The 25,182-nt window shown below is 35.8% G+C and overlaps 1 protein-coding gene and 1 long non-coding RNA gene across 13 annotated transcripts in view; one reads left to right on the top strand and one right to left on the bottom strand.

The window, feature by feature from the left end:
- The window catches only part of NOL4 (nucleolar protein 4), a 383,681-nt gene that overhangs the window by 178,479 nt on the left and 180,020 nt on the right, over positions 1–25,182 (top strand). The window contains exon 1 of one of the 11 annotated variants that reach the window (XM_017951661.3): positions 10,363–10,471. The exons of the other annotated variants lie outside the window; for them this stretch is intronic. The gene's annotated coding sequence lies outside the window, so the exon portion shown is untranslated. Of the gene's footprint in view, positions 1–10,362; positions 10,472–25,182 lie in introns of those variants that run through there. 11 annotated transcript variants of the gene reach the window in all.
- Positions 1,477–24,100, bottom strand: LOC103879660. Of its 2 annotated transcripts, XR_004180044.1 has the most exons (3): positions 19,376–24,100; positions 16,672–16,742; positions 1,477–1,626 (listed from the first exon to the last, which is right to left on the bottom strand). It is a non-coding gene; the product is annotated as an uncharacterized LOC103879660 (long non-coding RNA). The 2 variants fall into 2 exon arrangements; XR_640374.4 differs by having other exon boundaries at positions 16,672–24,100.

The raw sequence follows: 25,182 nt of genomic DNA, 5'->3' as shown, positions 1-25,182 counted from the left end.
AGGGGTTTGGTGGGAGGGATGTCTTCAGAGTTTTTCATCTGGGAGAGTGAGCCGTCATTACTGGCTAGGGAACTTGCCTTTTTGTGTATGTAGCCTTACTCAAAGATTTGATGGAATGGGTTGCAGAGAAGTGTATGAAAATTAGAGTAAGGAAAAGGCAAAGTGTATAGTCAGCTCTTAAAAAGAGTCAATGAGATCAATATCTGAGCCCAAACATCAGAATTTACTAAAGTATATTCAAAATTTTGTATTTATAGAAAAAGTCTTCATTTTTGCTCCTGACTTCATGCCTATGTATAATTTTATATTGCTGCCTGAACCTGTATTTTTGTAAATCACATGCATAACTTCATGCAACAGAAAACTGTTTAAAGATTATTATTATTGTGATAGAATAAATTATATCCCATACCTTTAGTAAAATCTATCTATAGCATTATAAACTGTAGCCCTATATAATAAATACTAAGAACAATAATCAACATTACAATATGGCTAAATATGATTTGTAGAACAAACCCAGGGTGTATTTTAAAAGTAGAATAAGAAATTAACTTTGATTGATACTGTCTGTAACTTCCAACTTTGTCTAATATCGGTCACTCCAACTATGAAAAGGTTAAAACTTAAAAAGGAAGAAAAAAACCGAAATTCTATAATGCTTTTCTAATGCTTTGAAAGAAGTTTAGAAATTTAGAAAATCCCAGAGGCCACGACTTTATTTAAGAATGCTGCAAATGTGAATCCACTTCTTAGAAATTGCTTTAAGCATGTAAGAAATGTAAGGGTGATAACGAAGGGGTTTTTTTTTTTTTTTTTTTTTTTTTCACTTTAGCTAATAAGGTCCCCATGGATAACTATTTCCCATATCAGGAAAGAGACATGTGCTTCCTTTAACACCTGCCACATAGAGAATATTAAGGATTTTCTTTGCCTTTAGTTCTTTCCTCTGTCTGCCATTCTTCACAGTAGGGAATGGGGGGAAGAGGCCCAAGAATGTGATTTTTTTCACTTAATTTTTGTTACAACTTCTCACAGCATTGTTCCCAAGTTCTTCTCTTAAGCTGAGAATTTTAACCTTTTACTTTAGCCTTGCTTCTTTTTGACCTCAAGACTTGATTTTCTTAGTGGCTCATCCTATCTTAAAATTTATGTCATAGTTTTTATCATCTCAAGAAAAGTAACAATGCTGGGACTAACATTATTAGTAACTCTCTTATTTTAAATATTTGGGTTCAGAGGAAATAGCAATTGAAAGCAAAATATGTGTTATTGGACCTGCAATAGAAAACTCGATTTATAATCTGGCATAGTTTTTCATTATGTTTTTTCATCCTAGAATAGTTTTGATTATCAGACAAAATTATCTGGAGTGTTCGTTGCCAACCTAAATGTTCTCTGCACCCATTTCTAATATTTTAGAGAACAAATAGATCTTTTACTAATTTTACAATAAAAGGACACGAATACAAAATATATTTCTGACCAAATTTATATGAACAATTTTCACATGGGATTGCCCTGAATTCTGGGCTGTATCATTGTCACCAGAGCATATCTCACATGGTTCTTTTTGCTGTTTATCCATCTCACATGGTTCTTTTCGTTGTTTATCCTCCATGATACCTAAGTTAGAAACACAAGGAGATTCCATTAAATGATACAATTGACTCATTTTTCATTGCTCTGCAGCATAGGAAAGTGGAAAGTACAGAGTTTGGTTTAACACACTATCTCTGTTCGTATCTCAGACTCATCCTTCCACAGTGGTTTGCTCACCCATGTACTAATGGGCTAAGAACTCCTGCCTTGCATGTTGTTTTATTTCAAAGTTCAATGGATTAATAAAGTATATTAATAAATATACATTTATTTTAAAAATACATATTCATCATTGAAGCATTTTTCCTCAGGAAAATGGCTTCAATCACCTCAAAATAGCTTTATCCTCAAAATAGCTTCTATCACCAATATAAGATTAATAAAATATTACATATTCACGTGAAGTATATAGTCATGAAAAAATTCCAAAAAGTACCAAAATGTATAAAGAAAAAGGAAGGGTCCCCTGTTATTCACTCCCAATCTACTGTGCCCCCAGCAATAATCTCCATTAACAGTTTGGCACGTACCTTTCCAAACAAGAGAGATAAATAGATCAATCAATAGTTTTTATTTAAAAATATAGTCACCAAAATTTTGGACACAGATGCTTCTCAACTTTCAATGGGATTGCATCTCAGCAAACCTATTGTAAATTGAAAATATTCTAAATCAAAATGGGTTTGATATGCCCAAGGTACTTAACACCATATCTCAGCCTAGCCTACCTTAAACATGCTCAGAATACTTACATTAGCCTACAGTTAGATGGAATTATCTAAAACAAAGCCTGTTTATAATAAAATGTTGAGTATCTCATGTAATTTATTGAATGCTGAACTGAAAGTGAAAAACAGAATGGTTGTATGGGCGCTCAAAGTACGGTTTCAACTGAATGTGTCTTGCTTTCACACCATCATAAAGTCAAAAAATTGCTAAGTTGAACCATTGTAAGTCAGGAACCGTCTGTATATGTTTTTCATTTTTATCATGATTTTGAATCAGTTGTTGGAAAGAACATTTTGCCAATGTTTTGCTGATGTTTTCATTGTGTTCAGCTGTTACTACAAAAGAACTAACAATTTACAGGCTAAAGAAAAGTGGAATGGGATTGACCACACACTTATTTTTTTGGAACCATTCATTAATTGTGGCAAAGATTTGCTGAAATGACAAGTAAATGCACATCTTAACTTTATACAGAAATGGAGGCTAAGCCAAATAAAGACTTGCTCTTAAAATATTGCTCTGCAAATGTCTGCAGAGCTGAAATGTGTAAATTAGAGATTCATTGAAGTCTGCTAGCCAAAAGTGAAAATGAAAGTGCTTTCAGCTTGCTAATTAATGCTGCATGTGGAATTTGCAGGGAGAAAAAAAAACCACCCAGACCTATGAGCAAAAGCAGTGATCTGGTTGTCTTTTGACAACCAGTGTCTCATTCTATTATGCTACTCAATATGGAACCCTTAGTAATAAACCTGTCTTTTGTCCCCAGCGTAGCCGCTTAAAATTAGGTGACATATTCTCTACCTTGTTATTGTGTGACAATAAGATGAGGGAAAAGAATATCCAAAATTGATCAAATTCCAGAATAAGACATGATATAACTATATTATATAGCTGTGATTTTAATGTTCTGATTTGTATGTTGTTTATATATTTTACATTTTGTTTCTTTTATGATACATAATACTTTACATACTTACGTGATACATGTAAGTATTTTTTACATGCATAGAATGTGTAATGATCAAACCTGCTTATTTGGGGGCACCCATCACCTTGACTATTTATCATTTCATCACCTTGAAAAGGGTAACATTTCAAGTTCTCTGTTCTAGCTATTTTGAAATATACAGTACACTGTTGCTAATCATAGTCACTTTAGCCTGTTATCAAACCTTAGAACTTATTTTTCTATCTAAACTGTAAGTTTATACCCATTCATCTACCTCTCTTCATTTCCCCTACTCATTCTAACATACTTACCCACCTCTGGTATCTATCACTCTGTTCTCTATCACCATGATATCAAATTTTTTAGCTCCTATATATGAGTGAGAACATGTGGTATTTATCTTATTATACCTGGGTTCTTTGACTTAACATAATGACCTCTAGTTCCACCCATGTCACTGCAAATGACATGATTTCAATCTTTGTTATGGCCAAATCATATTCTATTATGTATATGTACCATATTTTCTTTCATTTGTTTACTGATGGACACTTAAACTTATTCCATATTTTTGCACAATAAACACGCTAGTGTAGGTATCCTTTTGATATACTGATTTCCTTTGGATGGACATCGAGTAGTAGGATTGCTGGATCATATGGTAGTTCTATTTTTAGTTTTTTGAGAAATCTCCATGCTGTTTTTCATAGTGCTTGTACTAATTTACATTCACACCAACAGCGTATAAGTGTTTGCTTTTCTCCACATCCTTGCCAACATCTCTTACATTTTATTTTCTGTGATAGCCATTCTGACTGGGCTAAGATGATCTCTCATTGTGGTTTTGATCTGCAGTTCCCTGATCATTACTGATGTTGAGCATTTTTTCATATACCTGTTAACCATTTGTATGTCTTCATGTGGGAATTGTCTGTTTATGTCCTTTGCCAAATTTTTAAGACATTATTTGGTTTTATATTGTTGAGTTGTTAGAGTTCTTTGTGTATTTTGGGTATTAGTCCCCTGTTGGATGAACAGTTTGCACGTATTCTTTCCCATTTAACAGGTTGTTTCTTCACTTTGTAGTTTATTTCCTTTACTGTGTAGCGCTTTTTAGTTTAATATAATATTATTTGTCTTTTTGTTTTAGTTTTTATGCTATTGAAGTCTTAGCTGTGTAGACCAGTCCTGAAATGTTTTCCTTATAGTAGTTTTCTTTTAGTAGTTTTATAATTTGGGGTAAGTTTAAGTCTTTAATCCATCTTGAGTTGATTTTTATACATAGTGAGATGGATCCAGTTTCATTCTTCTGCATATGAGTACTTAAATTTCCCTGTATATGTATTGAAGAGGGTGTCTTTCCCTAGTATATATTCTTGGTGTCTTTGTCAAAATTAGCTGGGTGTAAATATGAGGATTTATTTTGGGGTTCCCTACTCTGTTCCATTAGTCTATGTGTTTATTTTAATAACAATAGCATGCTGTATTGGTTACTATTGCTTTGTAATATAATTTGAAGTCACATAGTATGATACCTCCAGCTTTGTTCTTTTTACTCAGGATTACTTTGGCTATTCTTCTCATTTTTGGTTCTATATGAACTTTAAGTTTTTTTATTTCTGTGAAAAATGACTTGGTATTTTGATAGGGATTGTGTTGAATCTGTATGTTGCTTTGAGTAGTATGGTCACTTAACAGTATTAATTCTTCCTTTTCATGAGCATGGATATATTTCTATTTGTGTCCTCCTGTGTTATTTTAATCAGTGTTTTGCAGTTTTTCTTGTAGAGACCTTTGACTTCCTTGATTAAGTTTATTTCTTGGGATATTTTGTAGCTATGGTAAGTGGAATTGCCTTCTTGATTCATTTTCAGCTATTTCACTATGACGTACAGAAATGCTACTGATTTTGGTATGTTCATTTTGTACTCTGCAGCTTTACTAAATTTGGTTATTAGATATAATAGTTTTTTGGTAGAATCTTTGGTTTTGCTAGATATAAGATGTAATCTGCAAAGAGAGACAATTTTACTTTCTTTGTTTTTGCAATTTTGATGCTATTTATTTATTTATTTTTCAAAATCGAGTCTCACTCTGTTGCCCAGGCAGGAGTACAGTGGCACAATCTTGGCTAACTGCAACCTCCACCTCTCGGGTTCAAGCAATTCTCCTGCCTAATCCTTCTGTAATCCTGAGTAGCTGGGATTACAGGTGTTTGCCACCACTCCCGGCTAATTTTTGTATTTTTAGTAGAGACGGGGATTCACCATATTAGCCAGGCTAGTCTTGAACTCCTAACCTCAAGTGATCCACCCACCTCAGCTTCCCAAAGTGCTGGGGTTACAGACATGAGACACTGTGCCAGGCTGATGCCATTTATTTATTGCTATTGCCTGATTGCCTTGGCTAGAACTTCCAGAAATACGTTGAATAGGAATGATGAAAGTGAGCATCCTTGTCTTGTTTCATATCTTAAGGAAAAAGCTTTCAACCTTTCCCATTCAGTATGATGTTAACTGAGGGTTTGTTGTATACAACTTTTTTTATGTTGAGGTATGGTCCTTCTGTGCTTAATTTGTTGAGAGCTTTTACTATGAAGTGAGGTTGAATTTTATCAAATGCCTTTTCTGCATCTTTTGTTTTTTTCCCTTCATTATATTGATGTGATGCATTTTCTTTTTATCGATTTGGTACATGAAACCACCCTTGCATCCCTAATATAAATCTCATCTGCTCATGGTTCATTATCTTTTTGATGTGCTGTTACATTCTGTTAATTAGTATTTTGCTGGGGATTTTTGTATCTCTGTTAATCATAAATATTGGCCTGTAGTTTCACTGCTTGTCAAATCCTTGTCTGGTTTTGGTATCAGGGTATTATTGGCCTTATAGAATGAGTTAGGGAGAATTTCCTTCTCTTTGATTGTTTTGGAATAGCTTGAGGATTAGTATTATTTCTTCTTTATATCTTTGGTAGAATTCATCAGTGAATTTATCTGGTCCTGGTCTTTGCTTTGTTGGAAGATTTTCATTACTGATTCAATCTCACTACTCATTACTGGTCTGTTCAGGTTTTCTATTTGTTTCTGATTCAATTTTAGTAGGATGTATGTTTCCAGAAAATTATCCATTTCCTATAAGTTTTTCGATTTGTTAGAGTATAGTTGTTCATAATAATGTCTGATGATCTTTTGTATCTCTGTGGTATCAGTTGTAATGTCTCCATTTTCATTTCTGATTTTTTTTAAACTTGAGTCTTCTATCTTCTTTTCTTGGTTAGTCTAATAATTTATTAGTTTTGGTTATTTTTTAAGAACTAACTTTTGGTTTTATTGTTTTTTATATTGTTTGTTAGTCTCTATTTCATTTAGTTCTGCTCTAAACATTATTTTTTTTCCTTTTGCTATTTTTGGGTTTAGTTTATTCTTGCTTTTCCAGATCGTCATTAGATTGTTTATTTGAAATCTTTCTACTTTTTAAATGCAGGCATTTATTTCTATAATATTCCCTCTTAGTACTATTTTTGCTATATACCATGAGTTTTGGTATAATATGTTCCCATTTTCATTTGTTTCAAGAAATTTTTAAATTTCCAACTTAATTTCTTCATAACCCAGTGGTCGTTCAGGAGCATACTGTTTAATTTACAAGTATTTATGAGTTTCCAAAGTTTAACTTGGTGTTGATTTTTAGCTTTATTCCATTATGGTCTGAGAAATACTTGATATAATTTTTAATCTTTCAAATATTTTTAGACTTGCTTTGTGGCCTAACATATAGTAGGTCCTGGAGAATATTCTATGTGTTGATGAGAATAGGGCGTATTCCGCAGTTATTGAATAAAATGTTATATTAAATGTCTGTTAGGTTTCCTTGGTCTAATGTGCAGTTTAATGTTTCTTTGTAGATCTGTCTAGATGATCTGTGTAATGCTTAGAGTAGGGTGTTGAAGTCTCCCGCTATTCTTGCTTTAGAATCTATTGCCATATTTAGATGTTTTTAGATCTTGTAATATTTGCTTTAATGAATCTGGGTGCTCCAGTGTCAGGTACATATATATTTAGAATGTTTATATCATTTAGCTGTCTTATCCTTTTATCATTATATAATGACCTTCTTTGCCCTTTTTTTTTTCCTTTTTAGGGTTTTTGACTTTAAGTACATTTTATGTGATATAAATATAGCTATTCCTGCTCACTTTGGGACTGTTTGTTGTTGCTTTCTTTTAGGGGGGCGGCAGGGTCTTACTCTGTGGCACAGGCTGGAGTACAGTGGCATAATCTCTGCTCATTACGACCTCCACTTCCTGAAATTCAAGTGATTCTCATGCCCCAGCCTCCTGAGTAGCTGGGACTACAGGTGTGCACCACTACGCCCAGCTGATTTTTGTATTTTTAGTAGAGAAAGGGTTTTGCCATGTTGGCCAGGCTGGTTACGAACTCCTGGCCTCAAGTGATCCACCCGGCTTGGCCTCCCAAAGTGCTGGGATTACAGGCCTGAGCCACCGTGTCTGGCTTCACTTTTAGTTTTCTTGTGTGGAATATCTTTTTACATCCCTGCACTTTCATTCTATAATGAGTCTTTACAGGTAAAGTTTATTTTTTGTGGGCAGTTTGTAGTTGGATTATTTTAAAAATTCACTCCACAAGTCTATGTCTTTTAGGATGAGAATTTAATTCATTTACATTCAAGCTTGTTACTGATGTGTGAGATTTTGTTTCTGTCATACTGTTATTTTCTGGTTTAGTATATTCTTTGTTCCCTTACTTTTTCCTCATTTGTGTCTTTGCTTTACCAGTGATTATTAGTTACTATGTGTTTTCATGATGGTAAATGCTGTCCTTTCACTACTGGGTTGGGGACTGCCTTGAGCATTTCTTGTAGGGAGAGTCTAGTGCTAATGAATTTCCTTTGCTTTCAATTGTCTGGGAAAAATTTTATTTCTCCTTCATTTATGAGGGATAATTTTGCTGGGTATAGTATTCTTTGTGATTTTTTTTTCTTTTTAATACTTTGAATATATCATCCTATTCTCTCCTGGCCCATAAGATTTCTGCTGAGAAATCCATTAGTCTAATGGAGTGTTCCTTTATAGGTGACCACATGCTTTTCTCTTGCTGTGTTTAGAATTCTCTATTTATCTTTGATTTAAGATAGTTTGATTATAATGTGCCATGAAGATCTTGTTGCATTTTATCTGTTTGGGGATCTCAGAACCTCCTCTATCTGAATGTCTAAATCTCTTCCTAAATTGGGGAGTTTTCATTTATTATTCTATTTAATAAGTTATTGAATGCTTTAATTTTCTCTTTGCCTTGTGGGACTCCCATAATTTTAATACTTGATTGTTTTATGGGTTTATCATATGTCACAAAAACTTTGCTCATTCTTTTTATTCTCTTTATTTTTTTCTGACAAGGTTATTTCAAAAGACCTGTCTTCAGGTTCTGGGATTTTTTTCTTCTGCTTGATCTAGTTTATTGCTGAAGCTTTCAAATGTGTTTTTTATTTTATTCAAATAATTATTCAGTTCTAAAACTTCTGGTATTTTAAAGTAATATCTATCTGTTAAATTTTCATTCATGTCCTGAATTGTTTTTTCTGATTTCTTTGTATTGTTTTTCAGATTTCTATTGTAACTCACTGAGGTTCTTTAGAAGCAATAATTTAATTTCTTATTCTGGGATTTCATGAATTTCTTTCTGATTGGGATCTATTGCTGGAAAAATATTATGTCCCTTTAAAGGTATCATACGTTTTTCCTTTTGCATGTTTCCTGTGCCCTTACATTGGTATCTCTGCATCTACTATATAGTCATTTCTTCCAAATTTCTGAATTTGCTTTCATCAGGGAGGACTTTTTCCTGAATATGTACCTATGGTGTTGGTTGAGTAGGGCACTTTGGCTTGGATTTTAGATGTGTGCAGTAGTGTAGTCTTTATAAAACTTCTTTGGCTGTAAACATCATCAGTAGTATCTGTGATTTTCCTAGTGGCTTAGGGTGCGATTGCTATTGGAGGCTGTGATGAAGTTTTCCTGTGGGCTAGAATGCCAGGAAGGCCAGTCTTTAGGCCCCATGGTGGCAGCAATGGGCTGAGATGCCTGTCCTTGGGTCCCAGAGTGGTGCACCCTGGTGTTATTTGGTTCAGGTGAACCGATTCTTGAGCCTCCAGGTGGCTTACTCCAATTCTGGTAGATAGCAGTGAGCCAGGTGGGTGGGTTCTCAGGTCCCTGGGCAGCTAGCATGGCATGGGTGAAGGTAATAGGACAACTATCTGGGTCCCACATGGTGAGTGCTTATATTGGCAGTGGGACTGTGATGAGCTAAGTGGGCCAGTCTCAACACTCACAGGTGCTATGTGCAGGTAGATGCCAGCTGTGGTGGTAGCAGGGTGGGTAGTCACAACCTCAAGCCCCAGGAGGAGTGTTCATGTGCATTGGTGGTGGACTGGGCTAAGCAATCTCTTTGCCTCCAGACTCTGTGCTCTGGGGTGGGAAAAGTTGGGCAACACTGGGCCAGGTGAGCTCATCTTCTGGCCTCCTGATGGTGTGTGTGAGTGTCAGCATGGTTGGCAGGGGTGGGGTGATCCCCAGGCCACCATCATAATGCTTAGGTTGTGGGCAGCAGTGGTTACGCTGCAGCCTTGCCACTGGATAGGGTGGTGCTACCTCCAGTGGCAGCAGCCTAGCCTAGTGGCTGGGGAATGTGCACACCGCTTGCACCCAAGCTTTAGTAGAATTCATGCCTAAGACCTGCCGTCGTAGCTGGCTTCTTGCTTGCACTTTCTTTGTGCTTTCCCCTTAGACGCAGTAATGTTTGGTGGTTGCTCACACCTAAGTCCCAGAGGCAAGAGCCAGGGCTTGTCGAGCACCTCAGCTGCAGCACCACTGGAAAGCGGAAGAGTGCAGTGTGTTGCCACTGGCGCTCTAAAATGGCAGCTTGTTAGAGCCCCTTAGATCTCTGGGTGTTTTTGGGACCCAGTGTGAGCCCTCTCTCTGGGGCAGTGCCATTGTAAGGTCTCCCAGCAGCTCCCTTTGTTGGTTTCAGGACCTATGAAGAGTCAAGGGGCTTTCCTGTGGCTCGGATTGCCACAATCCGTGGTGGAAATGTGGACTGTTGAAGGTTTCTCACTTACTCTTTCCTTGTATTGAGGAGTCTCTCTTGGCATCCGGCACCCAGTTGATTTCAGGTGAGCAGATGCCTTTCTTTCTTCTCCTTTAGGTAGTTGCTGTCACTTTCATATTGAATTTTAGCGTTTTCTCTTGGATAGTATAAAATATCTACTCACTATCTTGGTTCTTCTTAGTGAAGGAGGCAAGTATGAAATGCCTCTAGGCAACCATCTTGAAGCTCCTCTACAAATTTTTTATGAGGGTCTACCAAATCAACAAGAAGTTAGTGGATTATTGCTGGTCCTCAAAACTCAGTTACTTATCCATGACAAGATATGTATGGGACTTGGAAACAAGCAATGATATATCTGTTGAATCTAATAATAAATGGGCTTGGATTTTGCGTGTCTTTTCTTTACATTTCATGTTCAAAGTTGTTGCTTTTGTTTTGTTTTGTTTTGTTTTGTTTTGTTTTGTTTTACAAACTGCTTGTCCATGATAAATTAGAAACACAAGACTGGACTCTTCATCACGGAGAGTTTGAGAAGCACTGCAGTAGGCGCTAGATACAACAGAGAACAAAAACAGACCTAGCTTGCTCTCTCAGAGCTTGAGTCCTGGGAGACACCCAGATATTAATCAAATAACAACTCTCCAGTGATTTTGGTATTCATACTGAGATGAGTGCCCTTCCTGAACTACTCTTCTCCTCTCTCCACCCCTTCACTTTTATTTTCTCATCCATTCCACCCCCTTGTGATCCCCTATCCTGCCACCTCTTTACCCATTCACCTCTCCTCTCCCTCCCTCCCCCCAGCATGACTTGTTCTCCCTATTGTCAACCTTAATCTTTTATTTTTTTTTTTTACATATTTTGATTTTTATATCTGACAAACTGTCAATTTAAGCAATTGAGTAAATAAGCATCTTTTAAAATTTTATTTTTAATTGACAATAATCACACTTATGAGGTACACAGTGATGTTTTTCCATATATAGTACATGTAGAATAGATCAAAGTAATTAGTATATCTGTTATCTAAAGCATTTATTATTTCTTGGTGTTGAGAACATTCAATATGCTCCTTCTAGCTATTTGAAACTATATATTATTATTATTAACTGCAGTCATTCTATAGTGGTATAGAAAACTGGAACTTATTTCTCCTATCTAGCTGTAATTTTGTATCCATTGATGTGTCTCCAATCAACAAATACAAAGCTATTTCAATATTCCAATGTTTGAAGAGTATGATATTCTCTCTTTGATTACCAAAGAGTATATTCCTATATGCCTTTTCCTTTGTCCCTTCCTCCTTTCCTTCCTTTCTTCCATCCTTCTATTGAGGAATTTACTTAGAATCTCTTGAGCCCTAGATATGTGGCGGAAATTAGGCCTTTTGTCCCACTATATTTTCCTCTCCATACCCCTAGAAGAAAAAATAAGCAAAAGAAATAAGAGAATTTGAATTCATGATTCTTTGAATATTTAACCTAGTTATGCTGTGTCTTAGGATGCAATTTCCTTGCATGTATTCTTTAAAAATGAGTAGAGGTTAACATGGCTTTTGAACATTACTTAGAATATCAAATATAATTGGCACTGCTCATTTTTCTAAAAGCCCAAAAATATAATCAAAATGGAATTTTATTTAGATCAGTACTTTACTTTGACTTTAAGATAGGACTCATTATATAAATGAAGAAACAATTTATTTTCTGAAGCATAGAATCACTGAATTATAGTACATTTCACATTACTTAATAACATTTGTAAGTAATAGTTGAAGTGATTTGTGTGTGAAAAGTTGTGGAACTTTTTCCCAGTTTAATTTATTAGTTTATTTTAGTTTTTGTCACTATATTTATTATTGAAAATTGGTTATTATATTGTATTGGTTGTATAAAATAGTACTTTAAGGAAAAATTATTTGAATAGAATTTTTAAAATCTCACCTCTTGACTTTGTATTATCTAGAGAATAATGCTCAATCCACACTATAAAGCATCTAAACATTTCATCAGAAAACTAGAGATAGAGAGCATAGTATCCAATAAACAGAAACTTTCTACGCCCTCAGAGATGTTCATGTATGGCATGGTTTCCTCCCATGGCAGGTGTTCGCAGTATCACCAGAGAATTGGGAGACATAAGCTCATAGCCTGGAAAGGCACACGGTGGAGGAAAAATGCCACAGATTATGGAGTAAGCTGCCCCTGAGTGTTAAGTGTGCTTTGGCACATAGACCATCTGGAGAAAGCCATTCAGTCAGAAGCCCAGGATATGCCCCTGTGACATTAGATAACCTGGGCTTGCTTTGAGGATTGATAAATTAGTACCAAAATATAATTTTTAATTACTCTTTAATGGCACATAGTATCTACTAATTAAATAGTAAAATTTTTATGTGTGTGAGCTACTTCAAATAATTAGGGCACAAGGGTGTCAATTTTTGTAAGAATGATGTGTCCCAATAAGGGAGACAGTGACTTAAGGACCCAAGACTAGAATGTGCAGAACAGCTAGGCCATAAAGAAACCTGAGTTTCATACTGAGACATTATATAGTTTATTGTCCAAACCAGGATACATTTGAGAGCCAAAGGAGGGCATGATTAATAATTATACTGAAAGAATAACTGTACACCAAGACTGTGTAAGGTAGATCCCACACAGTTCCCTTATCTTTTATGTTTCTACATGTCTCCCTGCTTTGGCTTTCTCTGATAAATTTGGCTCAAGAGATTCTGAGTAAATTCCTCAATAGAAGTATGGAAGAAAGGAAGGGGAGGAGGAAGGGACAAAGGAAAAGAGATATAGGCATATACTCTTCGGTAATCAATGAGAGAATAGAATACTCATCAAATTGGAATATTGAAATAGTTTTGTATTCAACATGGACCCCTGTAACTTCTCTAGCCCAACGCTCCCCTACCACTTTTACTTCTGCTGCAGTTCCTAACCATGTTAGTAGTTTCAGCTTTTCAAATTTTACCATGCAAATGAATCTTCTGGGAGTCTGGTTGAAATGCAGATTCTGATTTAGTAGTTCTGGGGTAAAGTCTCTGATTCTGTATTTCTAAATTCACTGGTCGTTTTGATGTGGTCATTGGCCCACACCTTGAGAAGAAAGTGTTAGTTCAAATTCCAAGAGATGAAATCCTTTGGCCTAATTCATGTTTCTGGTTTGGCTGTGTTGGCTATGTGTTTGACTTGTTTGATGGCCCTTCGGTCAGGTGCCTGCCTTGGCAGTTTCAGCCTGGAGTAGTTGTGTAGCTATCAATGCAGTAGGATGTTGGCATGTTAATTTGTACTAGAAGGGAGCATAGAAATGAGATGTATACGATCAAATGGTATATTCAATGTAATTCATTGTTCTGTTTAGTTTAGTTGCATGGATAACCACTGGGGAAGAATCCTGGAAATGTGCCATCAACAGTGAACACTCTGAATCAGGTGCTTGAAAGCTCAGTAAATGTTCTCTCTTTGGCTTAAGTAAAGAAACAGGGATTTTCAAAATAGAATCTACTGTGCTTTATCCAAGGAAAGATTTTATAGATGGCCATGCTTATGTGACATTGGTGCAGCAGCATAAAGCATGGAATGGAGTTGAGGGGAGGTACTATAACCAGCTCTTGATTAATTAGCAGTAATCACATTGTAAGAGCTCTTAATTTGGCATTATTCAAAGAGTTTAAATTGACACAGTTAGTACAGTAACAGATTAGTTTTTCTTAATGGTCAACAAAGACAGATTTTTAAATTTTGATTTGATGAGAATTCAATGTTTTATTATGACAGAAACAGTTTACATGAAAATGAGTATATATACCACTACTATGAAAAGGATACTCATTATCTGGGAATCCTTTCTATTCTTAGTTGTGTTTTTTCCTCAAATCAGTCTGACATTACATCTTGGCTATCCTCTTACTATAACAAAAATAAAATATCCACAAAAACACAATGTTTTCCCTTCTTTCATTGATTTTTTAAATATATTTTCATTTGGTGACTTGCTGTATATACTGCTTCAGCTTTATGCAAAGAAGTATTAGAGTAAGGTCCTCACTACCTATGACCATTTGGGAAAATATGACTTACATGCATGAAAAAATTATATAATATAAAAGTTTTGGGCTATGAAAATCATGAGTTTAGAAAATAGAATAAAGGTGGTTTCGAGTCATTAATTTATAGCTTTAGGCATTTGCTGAATATCTACTATACACAAAGCATAATGCTGGCTTCAAGGCACACAGCAATGAAGAAAAGCCTAGCCTCTGTCCTCCACCTGTTTGTAATTTAGTTGATTTGCTCTTCAGAGGAAGAGATGTTCTCCTTAGAGGTTTATTTCTCATTCTCCGGTACTTCCACACATCAACCCCCAAAAATTATCACTTAATTTTTGATAATTCCCAGGATATTTCTTGCTAATCCCATGATTCCTGACCCCAGAACCCTTTACCAAATACCTATTCTCCAACCCACATGAGAGCTCCCTACTATTGAGCTTGTTCTAAGCCACTATCATTATCACCTTTCATCATCTTTCTCCTCTCTATCCTCCTCTCTGTTCTTTGCTCCTGAGTTTACTTTCTTTATATTCTACTATTTCTATAATCCAACTCTTTCTAAAACCTGCCTTCATTGAGAGACAATATAACATAGAGGAAAGAATGTGGAATGCTACACATGTCATTAAGTTCTAGTGTTGCCATTAATTCATCATAAATGTAAAGTTAATTCATTTTCTTCCCCAACGTAACATAGCATCTGTCTTTTTCAGGCTCTTTTCACAATACCCAAACATGTGTTTCCTGCTGAGATATACCAGTAGAATTTAGATGGAAGTTTATTTTGGAATTAGGAAACCAGTTTCTAATACTATGTTTGTCACCAGAACTTTTATTGATTTTTCATTCTTTAAGATGTCGATAACTTCCTTAATGCCACTATTACTGACAGCAATTAATTTCAGTGCAAGAGAAAGAAACAGTAAAGGGAGCTGGGTGAAATTATCTTGTATATTAAATAATGAATTTATATTATTAAAAATTATAAAATATCATCTATAATAATATCAAAGTTTTTAGAAAAAGTCTTGAGGCCAAAGGAAAGGAAATTGTATCAGTTGGGATTGAGATCTAATCTGGAAAATGGAGCCCATTCCATGACATCCATTAGGAAAATTTAACACTAGGCACTCACAGTGGTGTTTGAAGAGCTAAAAAGCCAAGCAGGGGTTCGTGAAGCAACTCAGAAATTGATAACAGAAAGAGGCGGCTCCCATAGTTAGCAGTGGAAGGGCCAGGGAAGATATTACTAGATATTACTGGAGCTCAAGCCCAGAGCTCCTACATGGGAATCAGATTCGCAAAAGAGGCTTCTTAGCAGGAACTAGGGCATAGAGGATATACTTCCCATGCTGGAGATGGAGATACTGCCTGAACCAGAGAAGGTGTGTGCATGGGGAGGGAGGAGGGTTATTCTCTTTTTGTCCTATTATTCATCTCTGCCAGTGTCTCTCATTGTCTAAACCCAGTCATAAGGCACTAGGCAAGAAAGCCTAGGAAATACAATTTGCAATAGAAGGAGAACAGATCTGAGAACAAACCAGCCAATGACCATTGTGATAGATAAGGGAGCATGTATTGTGGATCCTTACAGAATAATTATTTTAGGATGTATTTGTTCTGTAAATCCAAGAAGAGGTTTGTAGCTCAGGCTTCTTGCTGTCTCAGAATATTGACAATAAGAAATTCAGATTCATCACTGAGTAGTCCTGGCTCACCCATTACCATAGGGAGAAGAACTGTTGAAGGGCAGGGGTAGGAGAGTTTAGGAGAATACCTAAATGAGTATACGTTCTAATCATTCACCTCTAAGTTTCTTTAAAAACATGAGTACTTAATAGGTCTAAGACAATCACAGGGTTTCTCTCTCCACACACACTCCCAAAACACAATACACTCTTTACCTGCTTGCTAATGGCTGAAAATACCAAGGGAAAAAGCCTTTCATTCCACAATTAGACATAAAAGGTTTAAATTACAAGTGCCTAGTGGAAGTAACATTTTTCTGTGAGGGAATTTCAGATAAAGGATAATCAATCAATCAATCTGTCAATCCATTACTCAGTAAAATGACATACAGAGAGCTGGTGTGCACACAAATAGCTAGAGAATTAGCAATCAAGAGGGGAAGGAGAACATGCAGGACCCAGAGGACACACTTTGATGGTTTTGACAATTCTTCCCAGGGTGATACTCTTTACCTGCTATGTGAGCAAAACTGACAGTGACTTCAGCAGCACATGTGAACGCTTATATGATAGGCAGCTCTACTCTGTAAGAAGAGTAAAGATTCGTGATTTTCCAAACATACACTTGACCCAGGTAAAGACGTTTTCTTCCAGGAGTTTGGTAACCAAGGTAATTAAGTTTATCCTTTTCCCCCAAATAAGATTTTTAGCTCCTTAATTATACATTTATCTTTAATTCTTTGGGAAAGATCATATCCTTTCATGAATCTTTTTTAAAAATGGGGCCATTCTGGCAGTAAGTATTTTTGTTTATTAGTTTTGACAAATGGAAAAAATATTTGACCTTTGGCTTCTTTTCCTGAAATTTTCCCAGATTTTTATAAAATGAGATTAAAATATCCTCAGATTCAGCCTTACTGAACCCAGAATTGAGGGCTGTTAGTCATTTTTAGTTCTGTTGCTATCCACAGTTGCCTCCTGTAATTGCATATTCCACTGGCTAATTGTTGGATATCATCGACATTAATTTCTCACATGTGGCTCCTAAGCATTTATATGAGAAATGCTTCTAGATTCCCTGACTTCAACTGAAATAAATTAAACCAAGATTTCTAGACTTTATTATGTTAGAGGTTTTAGTGCCCACATAGATCCTACAGATACTTATTTTTAATCATCTCCCTTAGGAAATTCTGAAGCAATTAAAGTTTGAAAACTACTGATACACATCTATTATTTGAAAGATACTTGAATAATTTTAAATAGTATTATGTATCCTAACTACCTAGAAAATTCTTCATGTTTGTACTGTATTCATTTTATGTTGCTTTCCATACTACAAACTTGACAGTATAAAAAATTCCCCACATACCTCATAGGTCTCTAGGTCAGAAGTCCAGGCAAGTTTGACTGGATTCTGTCCTCAGGTATCACAAAGCCAAAATCAAGGTGTCAGCCTGCCTAGGCTCTAATCTGGGGACTTTGGGAGAGAATTCACTTCCAAGCTTACCCAGGTAGTTGGCAGAGTTTAGTTCCTTGTGGTTGTAGGACCACAGTCTCTGCTTTTTGCTGGCTATCAATGGAGGATCGATGTCAGCTCCTTGAAGACTGCCTGCATTCTTTATGTGGCTTCTTTCATCTTGAAAAACCTGTGTGCTGTGAACCTCTCTGACTTTCTCTTCTGCTAACTGAGGAAGCTCTGTGCTTTTAAGAGCTCATGTGATTTAATCAGCCCACCCAGGTAATCTCTCCACCAACATCAATTGTACCACATGACCTAACAATCACAGGAGTGATACCTCCACGTATGTACAGGTTCTAGAAATTAGGGTGTAGAATCTTGGGTTGGAGGGCATTTTTGGAATTCTTCCTATCATAGTCCCCAGTTCAGTAATACATACAGTTAATTCAGGAACACACATAAGCATAAGAAGCCCCACAGTCTATTTTCTAAAGAGATACTAGCAGTGCAGCTGTGAACTACTGCGATGGTCTATTCTAACAAATAGTTATTGAATATTTAAAATATGCTAATCAAAAATCAATAAAGGAATAAGAACTGGAAATTACCCTCCAGTAGATTAGATTTCATCCTTAAATGCCTCCAGAGATAGAGACACTTATTTGATCTTTTGATAATTTCATCAGTGTTTTCTGATATACTGTACAAAAGACTGATGGTGTATAATCTTTAATCTTTAAATCTTTAATCTTTAAATCTTTAATTTTCTGTGTTCCTGGCAGGTAATACAAACATATTAAAACCATCAAATATTTGATTCAATTCTATCCCTCCCCATAGTCCCTGAAAGTATTCTTTTTAGGCTTAGCATTCCCTATTTATATGACTATACTTTATTACATAATTTGAAGTCCTTTAACGTAAAAGTTATAATTTTAACTGAACACAGTCAAGCCACGTAACATTTCTGTTCTTCACTTTTCTCACATATTTTTACTCATTTCTGTGTGGCTGGCTTTGCCCTCACCCAGGATGTAGGAGCCTCTCAACTAATTTCTGGAATTTTCATGAAGAGAATGACGTGTATTTGTGTTGAGTCAGGGCATCTATTGGGGGAAGGAGGGTCCAAGGCTTCCTATTCCACCTTCTTTCTGACATCACTCCTTAGTTTTTGGCTTTCTCAAAAGCAAAACAAATTTTATGTATTTCTTAAGGTTGCTTTTTCAAGGTTTTTTTTAAAAACTGGCTAAATTAAGCAAAAATGGTGCAAAAATGATTATCTATTGAAGAAGGACTGGAATATCTCAAAATTCACAAAAGAGTTGATTAGCCCAAATCTGGAAAGTTAGGAACTAGAAAAATGATGGGAACCTCAGTGAGAGTAGTTTTAGTTCTCTCTAGTGTTTAACATAAAAATACTTAGTTCCAATGACATCCATTTCATCTGTCTCACAGCTCCAAATTCTTCCAAGGCAGCAAGATATCATGCCTACACTGGCCTATACTTGTGAATTAGGGGGAGAATGTAGGCACTAGGTTGCCATCCTAGTGAGTGCTTAGTACATGGTATCATTGGCTAACACATACACACATATCACACCATCACATAACGTTCTCATATGTCCAAATATACTTCCACCAAATACTTAATCACCTTCTTTGCATAAACTACATAAATCCTATTATTTCCCCAATAGAACTAAATCTGAGCCATGATCAGCAACTGCACCCAGGTATCGTGTTGAAAAGACTCACTTTTCTGAGTTGAAATCACAAAGTGACGTTCATTGTTCTGTAACAATTGAAATTATACAATTAATGGACTAATTCATATATTTATTTACTACCACCACATGCTATGTACAACGATGGAGATAAAACTTAAGGAAATGAGGAATATGTTTATTTAATGTTCAGATACTTGACAGCAAGCGAGAAATCCAGGTAAACATTGCACTCCTTTTCTCTGCATCTTGTTTCCAAGCCATAGCTTGACTAAAAACCTCAACTACAAATTCCATGGTTTTACTTCTTTAGCAGCAATAAAACTACTCGGAAAATAGTCCAGATGCGATGGCGTGTCAGGGAATGTGATCTTCTTGTCTCTGCCTGCAAGAATTGCCTTGATAATATTTTCCATCTTGCAGAATATAATGAAAAATACTTTAGATACTCCCTGAGTATCGACCTCCCAAACTATTTTGTTTTTTGGCCATCTTTCATTCCTTTGGTAGTCATGATTAATGACCTCAACCAACACATGGCCCTCCTTTTAAAAAATTGATTCCTTTAGTGGCCTGCATGGTGTAAAATGTTCAGTTTCTATTCCACTTGTTGCAAGTGTCCTTTCTGCAGGTGAGCAGAACCTGCAGTTGTAAAGAAGAGTTATGAGAAGTTTTGCTTCCATCTCTGGAGCACCTTGTTTCCAGCCTGCTGTTGTGGCTAAGAAATAAGTAGCCCCAAGTATCAGTAGCTGACTTAAAGCACACATCACATCCTAAAAGGCAGCCCCTCAGACTCAGATACTATCTCTCAGTGGCATTGAAGTTGAGTTTTTAACAGTCATTCCATCATTTTATAAGGTCACTACTCTGCCAGTGATGAAAGAGATAACCGCAATAACTCCAAGCAAAATCATATAGTTGCTTCAATGCTTCTACTATGATGTGATTTCCTTGATTTAATGTAATGTAGTATCAGAAAAACTGTAGTATATAAAACATTCTGAGATCAAAAATGATGTCTGAGGAAGAATGGGCAAGAAATGCAGGAGTAAGTAGAGAATAAACATCTGTTCCACTAAAAACAAGTAGCTAGCCCATACAGAATTAAAGGGATCCAATACAATTGATCTACTACAGTGAAGTTAGCAATCTTCTCAAAATTATGTACTTTATCAAAATGTTAAGATTGAACACTCTGTTGGACAACTGAGTACTCAGATTAACATGGCCGATGAAGCACCCAGAATGAAGCACCCATGCTTTGCTACTGCTCTGACTGCCACTCCATTCATAATCCCACTGAGCAAACCTGGGTCCAGCAGGTAGGATGCTTCATATCCACAGGAAAAATCACACTTATTAGGATCACCTTCTACTGTAGTGGTTTTCTGATGGACATGGACATGGCATGAACATTTTCAAGCCCTTGACCTTTTATAAAAGATTTATCAATATCATGCTTCCACTTCTGTCTAAAAATCATCTAGCCTGGCTCTTTTAAGCCTCTCTGCCATTTGGCCACTGCCAAAGACAGAATGCGATAACCTGACACTGTATTTGTCCTAAGGAGAGTATACAAAAAGACGTACTACTCAAAGTCTTACCCATATTTCCTTCTTCATTTGGGTCTATCTGTGTAAACAACTGTACCACTGCAGATTTTCACATTATCATTTAAACAAGGCTGACCTTTCTTATTTTCAACCAATTTTTCATTAAAAATTTCTTTTGAATTAGTAGACAGAGATTAAAGAAGGAACTGTTGTTTTGTGGGTTTTGATCATCCTATTCATATACCATGGGAGCCTCAGAAGACCCATTCCTCCATGTCACACTTCCACTTGATGAAAAAGAGCTACTGAGCATGTCTAAATTTAATGAACATGTCTTAATTTCATTAAGGTGGTACACAGTTCATGATGCCCAAGTGTATAAAGGGACAGCAGACCTTCTCAAAAGGCAGAGTCACCCATTGAAGACTGCGGGGTCTTACACTAAAACTTTATTTGTACTGATAAAATTTCTTCCTTTGAAAATCACCTCAGGCTTCACACATATAGATACCTAGAGTTCCAGCTGGTCTATTCTGTCATCATGAAGGCCAAATGGAAAAGCCATTTTCACTGCAATCTAAACCAGATGACGCCTACTATGTAATGTGTCTTCTTCTAAGTAGTAGAGAGGTCAAGTTTTAGGAACTTAACCTTCACTGTGGATATGGTATGTATATACATTTTAAAACAATAGTTTCCTGCTCACTGAGGAGACGGGACCCTATATTTTAGTTATCTTATTTTTTTATTGTTATGTATCTTACCAAAGTAGATAAGACTCAACCATTTTTGCTCCTCTGAGCATGGTTTTATCCTTATGTAGAATTATGGGGATGTATATTAGGATATGGTTTCCAAAGACCCTGTGAACTAGATTGTAATACAGAACCAGAGAAGTCAGATTATCCTGGGACATGAGCATGAAGGTGAGAGTAAATTCTGGTCTGGTTGGACAGAGACTCCGAAAAATGCATTAGGCAAAACAACAGCTGACTTGGTGACATAAGTGAGAGACTCAGTATCCAAAACAGGCCATCCCAATGGTCAACTGACAGAAGAGAAGTATAGTTTCTGGTAACTTATCACTGTGTATCAAGAACAAGTCGTGGGATGGGGGTGGTAGGGTTCTGTAAGGTGGATAGCCACCACCAAAGTGCTTCTTACAAGGGCAAATTGGAAGCTAGCCCAGGTCCTGCCCAGCTCCAAGACACTGTTTCAAACATAAACTTGTTACAGATGGATCTTTTTATTTTCCAAGATTTTCATTGCTTTCAGAATAAAGTATTTTCTGATTTGTTATCGGCAAGAAGAAACCCTTTTGATTTGCTTTTGGCTAAGCACCAATTTAGGGCAACCCCCTTTTGGATCATATTGATTTTAGCTTCAGTTAGAACATTTCTTTCCAAAATGATTTACCCCATTCTGGGACATTTGTTTCCATAACTTAGTTAGTGGTTGGGAATAAGTAATGATACATCTCTAAGCCATTTCCTTATAAATTGCCAAATCATTTTCTAGTTGAACAACTCTATAATAATATATGGCATTGTTTCTTGTTTCTATTGCCCATTTGATGGGTTTTCTGGGGCATTTCTTTCCAGTGGTTAGCAGGCAGCTCCCTTTGAAAACACTGACATGCTATAAAATGATTGTCTTAGATTCACCTTAAATCTAACAGGAGATTTTCTCATTATATATACTGCTTGCTGCATGAGACAGAACATCAAAAATCTCACATATTGTTTTGATTTTAACTGGTAGCAGTAAATAGCCTCATGAGTATGTGACTAATACATGGATTTCACACACACCTGCATTAATGCATTATATTATCTGTGACATTGTTTGCCTTATTTATATCTTTATCATCTATGTCTATAGTGTTAACTTTGTGTAATAAAACACTAGGTTGAATTCCATAGGGAAACACAAAGAAACAAAAGATGTAAAATACCTACCTTGTGAAAATGTACATTCTAGCTGGTAAATATATTCTAAATGTCACAAAATGACAAGGTGTTGTAAGGTGAGAAGAAGGACAACACAGACCCCCACTGAAACCTACCGTATCAGTGTTGGACTTAGGGATCTGAAACCTGTGAATTATGATAATATTATGGTACTATTTAAGATAAGTGAAAAAAGTAGCATAGCATCTAGTTCAGGAAACTTACCTGGATTCCATAAGTAGATCTGAGCTGTGAGTTGGGAGGAAAAAAATCTATGTATATATTTTTTCACTTACTTCTAAATGAAATTTTAACTTTTTTACTATTATGACTATAAGAAATATAACACAGTGGTATTTGCAATAACTGTGACTTTGTCAACAAAATAAATCTGATATTTTCCAACACATAAAAATATCAAAATACACTTCTGCATATCATTTTATATAAAATAGCTAGTTCTTTGAAATCCTGAACAAGCTAATGGGTAAGCATGAAAATAGTACAGTCATGTATCCCATAATAATGTTTCATTCAATAACAGATCTCACATACAACAGTGATTTCATAAGATTATGTTATATATTTTGCTGTACCTTTTCTATGTTTACACATGTTTATTTACACAAATACCACTGTGTTATCTTTGCCTACAGCACTTGGTACAGTAACATCCTGTACAGATTTGTAATCTAGAATAATAGGCTATACCACATAGCCTAAATGTATAGTAGGTTATGCCATCTAGGTTTGTGTAAATACACTCTATGATGTTCACACAATGGTGAAATTGCCTAACAATGTATTTTTCAGAATGTATCCCTCTTGTTAAGCAATGCATGACTGTATTTTGCAATTTGTTTAGACAATTAAGAAGCCATTTACAAGTTATTGCATAATAACCAGTTTTAAAAATGTGTTATCTTGGAATTGGGAGAAAATTTTGTTATGGGTCAGTTGATAGTAGCTTAGAAGTAGGAACAGAGATAAATAAGCTTCCTCAGACTACACTCACATAATCAATGGGTTTTTACTAGTACCCCACCCCCTTCCAGGAGAATAATGAATGATTTTATAAGTGTTCCCGAAAAAAGGGGTACGCAATAAAATATCCACTACTCTAAAATATACAATTTTGTTCAGACACAGTGGATTGCTAATGCCTGTAATACCAGGACTTTGGAAGGATGAGGCAGGAGGGTTGCTTGAACTCAGGAGTTCAAGACCAGCTTGGGCAACATAGTGAGATCCCCTCTCTACAAAAAATAAAAAAATAAAAATAAAAAAATATCGAGGCATGGTGGCACATACCTGTAGTCCCAGTTACTTGGGGATCTGAGGTAGGAGGATCACTTGAGCCCAGGAAGTTGAGGCTGCAGTGAGCTGTGATCTCATCACTGCACTTCAGCCTGGGTGAAAAGAGTGAGATCCTGTCTCATATATATATACATATACATACACACATATATACACACATACATATATATACATACACGTATATAGACACACACACACACACACACACGCAATTCTTTGTTTTGAAATGTACAACATGCTAAATTCCCTGTCCTCTTCCAGCTTTTTTCTGCCTCTGATGCTTTTTCTTATGCCCTTTCATAAACTGGGATAACCTTCACCATCCCCATTATACATCTACATATATCTCACCTTCTTCAAATTCCACCTCCTGTAAAAGACCTTCCCTGATACACTTTTCATCCCCAGCAATAATAGGTGACTCTTCTTTCTCTGAGAAACCTTTTTATTCATGATGCTTAATATGAAACTCTCATGGAACAGATAGTATTTTCTACCTTGCATTGTAATTTTTATGGTCTAATCTTAGATAAGAACAATTTTTATATGGAGTCTCTTTGGACTCAACAGTGCCAAGAAAAGTATCTTGTGCACATAAATGTTTGGTTAAATATTGTAAACAGCATAATATAAACAATATAAATTAACTCCTCATTGATAGATAAGAATTCGTTTTATTATGTAATTATTGCACTGAAATTTAGTTATATGCTTTGAGACATCCAGCTTATCTCTGTGCCTTCACTGTAACAACCTCCTTCAAGTAGATCCCTTTCTTCCATGGCAAAGGATGGATTAGGAGCTGTCAAACAAGAGTAAGTGTCCCCCTTCTGGACAATTTAGTAGAAGGCTGAAACATCTGTTATTTTCTTGCTTCCAATAAAATCAGTTTTATCATATTAAAACAAATGTCCTTTAATCTTTTAGTAGTAGTCATATATATATATATACACACACACCTACATATACACATAATATATATATACATATGCATTTGTTTACATCAATAAACTTAAGTA

Source organism: Papio anubis, chromosome 19, assembly GCF_008728515.1.
Source record: "Papio anubis isolate 15944 chromosome 19, Panubis1.0, whole genome shotgun sequence".
NCBI lineage: Eukaryota > Metazoa > Chordata > Mammalia > Primates > Cercopithecidae > Papio > Papio anubis.
Note: the sequence above shows the minus strand (reverse complement) of the source record. Positions and strands in the feature narration are given on the sequence as shown.